This window comes from Physeter macrocephalus, chromosome 10 (assembly GCF_002837175.3).
Source record: "Physeter macrocephalus isolate SW-GA chromosome 10, ASM283717v5, whole genome shotgun sequence".
Lineage (NCBI taxonomy): Eukaryota > Metazoa > Chordata > Mammalia > Artiodactyla > Physeteridae > Physeter > Physeter macrocephalus.
Genome location: NC_041223.1, coordinates 83,977,424 through 83,985,921, shown reverse-complemented (window position 1 = coordinate 83,985,921; position 8,498 = coordinate 83,977,424). Strand labels below are relative to the sequence as shown.

At 41.8% G+C, this 8,498-nt stretch overlaps 1 long non-coding RNA gene across 4 annotated transcripts in view; it reads left to right on the top strand.

The window, feature by feature from the left end:
* LOC129392478 (uncharacterized) overlaps nucleotides 1–8,498 on the top strand; it is a 37,728-nt gene that overhangs the window by 12,279 nt on the left and 16,951 nt on the right. For 3 of the 4 annotated variants that reach the window (XR_008618425.1, XR_008618424.1, XR_008618422.1), the window contains exon 2: nucleotides 3,256–3,355. This is a non-coding gene — a long non-coding RNA (uncharacterized lncRNA). Of the gene's footprint in view, nucleotides 1–3,255; nucleotides 3,356–7,615; nucleotides 7,738–8,498 lie in introns of all 4 variants that reach the window. The other variant, XR_008618423.1, reaches the window with a different exon arrangement.

Sequence of the window (8,498 nt, the reverse complement as noted above, 5' to 3'; positions counted from 1 at the left end):
CGAACCCGGTTCCCCTGCATCGGCAGGCGGACGCGCAACCACTGCGCCACCAGGGAAGCCCTATAGCTGTTTCTTGATCTAGATTCTTCCCATGCCATTCTCCCTCGCAGACAGTTTATAGCTTTAAAGTGTTTTCACCAAAATTAAACATATTATGGCTGCGGATGCATAAAAGACTGGTTTCTTAACCTAGAGTGTACTTTTATTAATGTGACCCAAGAGATAAAGTCACCTTGTTTCCTAAATTTCCTAGTTTCATTAATTGATACATTTGGACTAGATGATCAGAGTGCTGCAAACGGGAAAATGTTGTCCCTTTCATCATCTAGCCAATGGGCACAGTACTATCTATCTCTTAAGATTGTTGTGAGGATGCAGTGAGTTAGTGGATTGGCCTACTGTAAGCAGCCAATAAAAGGTAACTTTTTAAATTTTTTGATTATTTATTATTTTTAATTTATTTATTTTTGGCTGCATGGGGTCTTCGTTGCCGTGCACGGGGGCTAACTCTTCGTTGCAGTGTGCGCAGGCTTCTCATTGCGGTGGCTTCTCTTGTTGCAGAGCACTGGCTCTTGGCACACGTGCTTCTGCAGTTGTGGCACCGGGGCTCAGTAGTTGTGGCTCACGGGCTCTAGAGCACAGGCTCATTAGTTGTGGTGCACGGGCTTAGTTGCTCCGTGGCATGTGGGATCTTCCAGGACCAGGGCTCCAAGCCGTGTCCTCTGCATTGGCAGGCAGATTCTTAACCACTGCATCACCAGGGAAGTCCCAAAAGGGAACTTTTATTATTACAGTTGTTTGGAAGATCACAGATACTTTCAGCAACTCCATTGTACTTCTGGATTATGGTAAACAAACATTACCTGATATATATATATATATATATATATATATATATATATATATATATATATATATGTATTTTTTTGGTATTCCATTTATATGATATGTCTAGAATAGGCAAATCCATAGAGACAAAGTTGATTGGTATTTGCCAGAGGCTGGCAGAGGGGGGAATAGGGAGTAACCTTTAATTAAGGGGTTTGGGCTTTTTTTGGGGGGGGGAGGTGCTGAAAATGTTCCAGAATTAAATAGTGATGATAGTTGTGCAACCTTGTGAATTTACTAAAAACCACTGAATTGTAGATTTTTTTTTTTTTTTTTTGGCAGGCGAACTCTCAACCACTGAGCCACCAGGGAAGCCCTGAATTGTAGATTTTTAACGGGTAAATTATGTCATAAAAAAGCAAATGTGTATATATAAAATGGCAGAAAACAGGAGTGACAGCCAGAATCACTGTTACTAGGCACCATCCTCAGCCCTGCCCATGCCTGGGCACAGGGGTGGGACACCCCTGCCCTCACTCTCACAGACCAGCCATGAGAACTGAGTCATTACCTGATTTTTTAAATATAAAATATATTTTAGGGGCTTCCCTGGTGGCGCAGTGGTTGAGAGTCCGCCTGCAGATGCAGGGGACGCGGGTTTGTGCCCTGGTCCGGGAAGATCCCACATGCCGCGGAGCGGCTGGGCCCGTGAGCCATGGCCGCCGGGCCTGCGCGTCTGGAGCCTGTGCTCCGCAACGGGAGAGGCCACAGCAGTGAGAGGCCCGCGTACCACAAAAAAAATAAAATAAAATAAAATATATTTTAGGAAGGTCTCCTTTAAACTGTATTGCATCGTTATTTTTTCTTTTTTACAAATAAACCTTTATTTTGGAATAACTTTAGATTTATAGAAAAGTTGTGAAGATAGGTAAGAGTTCCCATATATGCCTCACCTAGTTTGTTTCCCCTGATGTTATTATCATCCTGCATTACCACAGAACATTTATCAAAACTAAGAAACCAACATTGGTTGTTACTGTTAACCTCCAGACTTTATTCAGATTTTGCCAGTTTTTTCTACTAATGGCCTTTTTTCTGTCCCAGGACCCAATCCAAGACACCACTGTGTGATTAATTTTAAAAACTCAATTGTTGGGAGTTTATATTTACATCTCTGCTATACTTCATCATTTTGTTGAGATAATTCTGAATTTGGAGCCTGCTACCTAGCATGTTAAATAAAAATGTGGGCTTTGTCATTTACACATCTAAAATTTTATGTTTCTGTAGTTTTACTTAAATTACTGATAAGTACTAAACAAACCAGGTCCCAGAACAGGGAACTGTGGTTTTGCACTAGAGAACTGCTATTTAATTTTGATGGTCTCACCAATTGCAAATTCACTTAATAATATTATAATCTATGCCATACTTTACCATTTTAATCACAAGGTAATCATAATGAAAATTGTATCAAATGTTTGGTTAAAGCAAGGTGAAGTAGGTGATAGCTTTAAATTTACTTCCCCTTTTTGAGCAGACGAAAAAAATTTGCTCTGCCACTTAATAAAGTCACGGTGGGAGTAAAGTCTTTGTATGAGGAATTTACATTTTCTATTTTAACCAATCATGGTTTCCCTAAAAGAGTTCAGGTAGTTTTGGCTTTTTGTCAAACTTTACAATATATACAGTTTGGATACTGCCTTTAGCACAATCTCTTTTGAGACATTGTGTAAAGTGTAGGTTATTGTTTGTGTAAAGCCAAATAGATTTTTAAATAGACATTGTCAAAGTAGGTAGTTTTGTTTATTGTAGTGAGAGTAACTGGCAGCAAAAGCCAAGACAAGACAGCGTAGTATGATCCTGCAACTGTGGTTTCCATAGGTTAAGCAACGGATGGCTACTTAAAAAAAAAAAAAAAAAATTCCACTTGGTTAAATTTTCAGTAAAATCATGTGGTTGCGAGAATACCCTAGTTGGTGTTGCACTAGTAGGGTTACCGCATAAGCAGTCTGAGTTTGAGTTCCAGTGCTGTCTGGAGCCACCCAAGCTGAGGATGTGGTCCTCTCAGCCTGCTGGTGAGGGCATCTGCAATATTTTCTGAGGCCTAGGTTGTAACCATTTAGATTTAAGGGGTGCAGCTATGTCATCACAACAAAGCAAGGGCCTGACCCAGACTTGACCTGTAGCCCCTCACTTTAGCTATTGTCCTACCTTCCTGATTGACCCTTTGGACTTCTCTGTTTAGCCTCCGACAGGATTCTGTGTAGAAACTGGCAACTCAGTAAACGTCTAATGATAAATGATGTGGTTTTTATTCAGCCATGGTTGGGTGTAGAAAACATTTTCTCATACTGTCTTTATGTTGAGGTTAGGGAATGCATCTCTTGGAACCCAGTTTCTCATATTTTATATAACTCCTTATAGGTGTTTTTCTTCGAAGCTCTGATAACTGTCTCTGAAGTTTGTTAAACTGCCCCCCCGCCCCTGCTTGAGGTTGTTCTGTGTGAAATTGGAAATAACATCAGTAAGTTTCTTTTCATTGTTTGAAACACTGCATGCCTGCACACACGCACACAGTCTGATCCTGTATTAAATACAGTATAATCTAGAAATGTTTCCTCTTAAAGTTAGGCAGCGTGTTTTTTATGTATATTTATGCATTTTAAAATTTCAATTGCCCATCTAAAAGAGAATTCAAAGAGCAACCAATATAAGACTAAAAATGAATTAATTATGAGGCACTGGATTTTAAAAAATAGTTGTTTAGTCTAGCAAACACTTGAAAAACATAGCAACTCCATAAATGCTTAGCATGAAATGGTCAACAAAGGGTGGGAGTGGGAACTGAAGGTTAAGCCAAAAATAACAGATTGTTCAGGAGGGATGGAGACACTTTTTATCCCGTGTAGGACCTCTGGGTAAGGAAAGGAGGACCTTTCCTTAGGAGGAAAAAACCCACTTGAAAGTGGGCATTAGGAAAGGCATTGGGAAGTCAGAATACCTGAGATCCATGCTCAACAGCGACTTGGAATTACATTTTAATCGCATCACTTAAGTTAAAGCATAGGAAGAGACCAATAAAACTTGTTTTTATAAGCTTTTTAGAAAAATTTACTTTGAGGAATACACAGATGTAAAAGAATCCTAATGTATTCGAGGCTTTCGCATCAGGGAGTAGTGCTATTATTCAAACAGATTAGTCTTTTCCAAACTTTTTTGATTAGAATCCACAGTAAGAAATATATTTTCTATTGTAATACAGTACAAACACATCGTATTTCATTGCACCTAAGATGTTTTAAATTGGAAGTCACAAATGCCAATTATGATTGTAAGATTTTTTTTTGTAAGATATTGATTATAGGACATACACCAATTTAGAGATGATAAATACAGAAAAAAATATGCATCTTAAAATTGATGAAATATAATGTGTATATGAATTACTGAAACAAAAGTTTCAGAGAATAGTACTTACTACGTATGACAAAAAAATTTCATGGGGGCTTCCCTGGTGGTGCAGTGGTTGAGAGTCTGCCTGGGGACACGGGTTCACCCCGGTCTGGGAGGATCCCACGTGCCGCAGAGCGGCTGGGCCCGTGAGCCATGGCCGCTGAACCTGCGCGTCTGGAGCCTGTGCTCCGCAACGGGAGAGGCCACAACAGTGAGAGGCCCAAGTACGGCCAAAAAAAAAAAAAAAAAAATTAATTTCATGACCTGATAATGAATTGCAACCAGCAGTTTGAAAAATGTTGATCTAGGTCAGAAACAGTCAAAAGTGAGGTTCTAGGACCTCCCTGGTGGTGGTTCAGTGGTTAAGACTCCACGCTCCCAAGGCAGGGGGCACGGGTTCAAACCCTGGTCGAGGAAGATCCTACATGCTGCGTGGCACGGCAAAAAAAAAAAAAAAAAAGGCGATGTTCTAGATCAAAAGAGTTGCATTCTTTTTTTTTAAAATAAATTTATTTATTTTTTGGCTGCGTTGGGTCTTTGTTGCTACATGCGGGCTTTCTCTAGTTGTGGTGAGCAGGGGCTACTCTTCGTTGCGGTGCATGGGCTACTGATTGTGGTGGCTTTTGTTGTTGCGGAGCACGGGCTCTAGGTGTGCAGGCTTCCGTAGTTGTGGCACACGGGCTCAGTTGTTGTGGCTCGCAGGCTCTAGAGCACAGGCGCAGTAGTTGTGGCACACAGGCTTAGTTGTTCCGCGGCATGTGGGATCTTCCCGGACCTGGGCTTGAACCCGTGTTCCCTGCATTGGCAGGCGGATTCTTAACCACTGCGCCGCCAGGGAAGCCCCAAGAGTTGCATTCTTTCTCTATGGCATAAAAGTATAGGATCTCAATCTATATACTTGTCCACAGGCATTCAAGTAGGCCCAAAGTTTACATTTGAAAAAAATTTGGCCTTGCCCACAAATCATCTTAGTTCACCTCTCATTGGAAGTTGGAATAGCTTTTAGACTTGAATTTCTGTAACAGAATGAGTTCACTTTTCTGCACAACTGAACTCCTCCAGTACTTCAACAGTACAAATTATTTGTATTCTAGGTTCCTGAGCCAGCACACACTGTAAAATTAATTACAGTTTTGTTTCTGCCACAAGCCACTGAGACAGTGGATATTTATGAAGGATATTTATGAAGGCAAGGCAGGCTCGGTTGGCTGAGCTTCAGAATAACCTATGGAGCTTGTTCAACATAGATGCCAAGACATTTCCAGGGCAACTGAATCAGAACTGCTTGTGATAAAGCTTGCCCGTCTACTTTTATAAGCTCTCTTGGGAATTCTGATGTCCAGCTAGGTTTAAGAATCATTGTGGGCTTCCCTGGTGGCACAGTGGTTGGGGGTCCGCCTGCCGATGCAGGGGACGCGGGTTCGTGCCCCGGTCCGGGAAGATCTCACATGCCGCGGAGTGGCTGGGCCCGTGAGCCATGCATGGGTTCTATCCCTGGTCCGGGAAGATCCACATTCCGCGGAGCAACTAAGCCCGTAAGCCACAACTACTGAGCCCGCGCACCTAGAGCCCGTGCTCCGCAACAGGAGAAGCCACCACAATGAGAAGCCCGCACACCGCAACAAAGAGTAAACCCCGCTCGGCGCAACTAGAGAAAAGCCCGTACACAGCAATGAAGACCCACTGCAGACAAAAAATAAATAAAATTTTAAAAAAAGAATAATTGTTCAAGGGCTTACCAGTCATACATACTTCCTTTAGAATTTTAACAGCCTTATTGATATATGTCACATACTATAAAATTCACCCTTTTAAAGTGTACAACTCAATGGTCTTTAGTATATTCACAAAATTGTACAACCATCACCATAGTCATATTTCAGAACATATTCATCACCGTAAAAACAGGTGCCCTTTTAAAGGACGAAGATGCTACTCAGAAGCCTCCCTTTACAATTCACTGGGTCAGTTTGCACGCCAGCCTCAGGCCTAGACCAAATGCTGGGGGGCTGCAGCGACCAAGATTAGGTTAAACTAATGAAGAGTTTTGGTGCCTGGGGCTGCGGAAGGAAAGAGAGTGAACAAAATCATGGTTCTTTTGGCAAGGAAGAGGGCAGTGCACAGACATGGTCATTGGGAAGACAATCAGTAGTGTGTCTTAGTTTCTCCAAGTCTTTATTCTCTTGTCTCTAGAACAGGAACTGCTTTATCATGGGGTAAAGTGCAGTAATCCAAGTAAAACCCTTAACTTCATCTCTGACACACAGTAAACATTATTAGGTAGTAGCTACTCTTATCTTTTATAAAATCACTAATGAAAAGCATTACTTTCCATTAGAGGTCATCTAATAAGTTTCTCTTAAATTTTAGTAATAGGAAAAATTTTTCTCCTGGTCCCCTTGATGGAACAGAAAGAATTGGCATTTAATGTTTAAATGTAATTTGCCTTTTCCTCAGCTAATCTTTAAGTTTGAAGTGTTCTGTTTTCTTGTCTCAACTATATTTTTAGAAATAAGAAGGGGATAAATTATCAATAAATTAAGCAGGTTTTGGAGTCTGAAATACATATACAAGTTAATTCATTTGGTTTTAAAAAATTGTGATAAGGGGCTTCCCCAGTGGCGCAGTGGTTAAGAATCCGCCTGCCAATGCAGGGGACACGGGTTGGAGCCCTCATCCGGAAAGATCCCACGTGCCGCGGAGCAACTAAGCCCGTGAGCCACAACTACTGAGCCTGTGCTCTAGAGCCCACACGCCACAACTACTGAGCCCGTGTGCCACAACTACGGAAGCCCATGAACCTAGAGCCTGTGCTCCACAACAAGAGAAGTCACTGCAATGAGAAGCCTGCACACCGCAACGGAGTAGCCCCCGCTCGCCGCAACTAGAGAAAGCCGGAACGCAGCAATGAAGACCCAACACAGCCAAAAATAAATAAATAAATAATAAATAATAAATAAATTGTGATAAAATACAATATAAAATTTAACATCTTAACCATTCTTAAGTGTAAAGTGGCATTAAATACACTCACATTGTTGTGCAACCATTAACACCATCCTCCTCCAGAACTCTTCATTTTGCAAAACTGAAACTGCCTATCAAACAATAACTCCCCATTCCTCCGTCCCCCTAACTCCTGGCAACCTCCTTTGTAGTTTGTCTCTGTAAATTTGACTAAGTAGTAGAGTGGAATCATACACTTAGCATAATGTCCTCAAAGTTCGTCCAAGTTGTAGTGTGTCAGAATTTGCTTCCTTTTAAAGGCTGAAAAATATTCCATTGTATTTATATACATTGTTTATCCATACATCTGTTGACGGACACTTAGGTTGCTTCCACCTTTGGCTGTTGTGAATAATGCTGCTATGAACATGACCCTTGAACTGGTCTTCAGCCCTGCTTTCAGTTCTTTTGAATATATACCTAGGCGTGGGATTTCTGGATCATACGGTAACTCTACTTTTTATTTTGGGGGGAACTGTCATACTGTTCTCCAAAGTGGCTACACCATTTTACGTTTCCACCAGCAGTTCTAAGTGTTTCTCCACAGCGTTCTCAACATTTGCTATTTTCTGACTATTTGTTAACAGCCATCCTAACAGGTGTGAGATGGTATCTCATTGTGTTTTTTGTTTTGTTTCGTTTTTTGGCCACACTGTGCCGCATGTGAGATCTTAGTTCCCCGGACCAGGGATTGAACTCGTGCCCCCTGCAGTGGAAGCATGGAGTCTTAACCACTGGACTTCCAGGGAAGTCCCTCATTGTGGTTTTGATTTGCATTTTCCTAACGACTACGGATGTTGAGCACCTTTTCACGTGATTATTGGTCATTTGCATATCTTCGTTGGAGCAATGTCTATTCAAGTCTTTTGCCCATTTTACTTTTACATTTTTATTATTTTTTTGCCACGTTGAGTGGCTTTCAGGACCAGGGATCGAACCCGGGCCCTGGCAATGAAAGCGCTGAGTCCTAACCACTGAACTGCCAGGGAATTCCCTCGATTGTGTATTTAATCTGGCTTTTAAAGTAGGAAATACTAAATTTCTGCTTAAATGACTAAAATGAATGTAAAAAATAAGCTTTAATATCATATTAGGGGCTTCCCTGGTGGCGCAGTGGTTGCGCGTCCGCCTGCCGGTGCAGGGGAACCGGGTTCGCGCCCCGGTCTGGGAGGATCCCACATGCCGCGGAGCGGCTGGGCCTGTGAGCC